Here is a 557-nt window from a genome sequence, read left to right as displayed (position 1 = left end):
GTGTTTCATCTGTGGAGATTTTGGACATGGGGCCCATGACTGCCCCCATAGGGGAGGCCAAGAATTACCACAGCAGCAGCAGCAAGCTGGTGGCCCCCTCAGCTAGGGGACAGTTCCTGCAGTGGGAAGAACCAGGAAATCCTGGCTCCTCTTCATATTGACTGCCTCATCAGAGAGACCTGGGTGGGGGGACCCCAGCAGAGCCCCTCATGCCCCTTCAGGTTGCACACCAGGAATTGTCTTTCTTGGTTGATACGGGCGCCACTTTTTCTACATTAAATATAAATCTTCTTGCTGATCTTCATTCTCAGCGCCATGTTTCTGTTGTGTAAGAGGTTGTGTAAAACCCTGGAAGCTCCAAACATCACTTTCAGCCACGAACGCATCAACATGGCCGATCATATGGCCTCGGAGGGGGAACCACACTCCTGCACTGAACTGGTCGAACAAGAAATGTTGATCCGACCTGACTGGTCGGAGAAGAAATTTTGATCCGACCTGACTGGTCGGACAAGAAATGTTGATCCGATCTGACTTGCAGGCCACTCCTTTAGATC

Source organism: Monopterus albus, unplaced genomic scaffold (genome assembly GCF_001952655.1).
Source record: "Monopterus albus unplaced genomic scaffold, M_albus_1.0 scaffold249.1, whole genome shotgun sequence".
In the NCBI taxonomy this organism is placed as follows: Eukaryota; Metazoa; Chordata; class Actinopteri; order Synbranchiformes; family Synbranchidae; genus Monopterus; species Monopterus albus.
The sequence above is the reverse complement of the archived record's forward strand: the minus strand, read 5'-3'. Positions refer to the sequence as shown.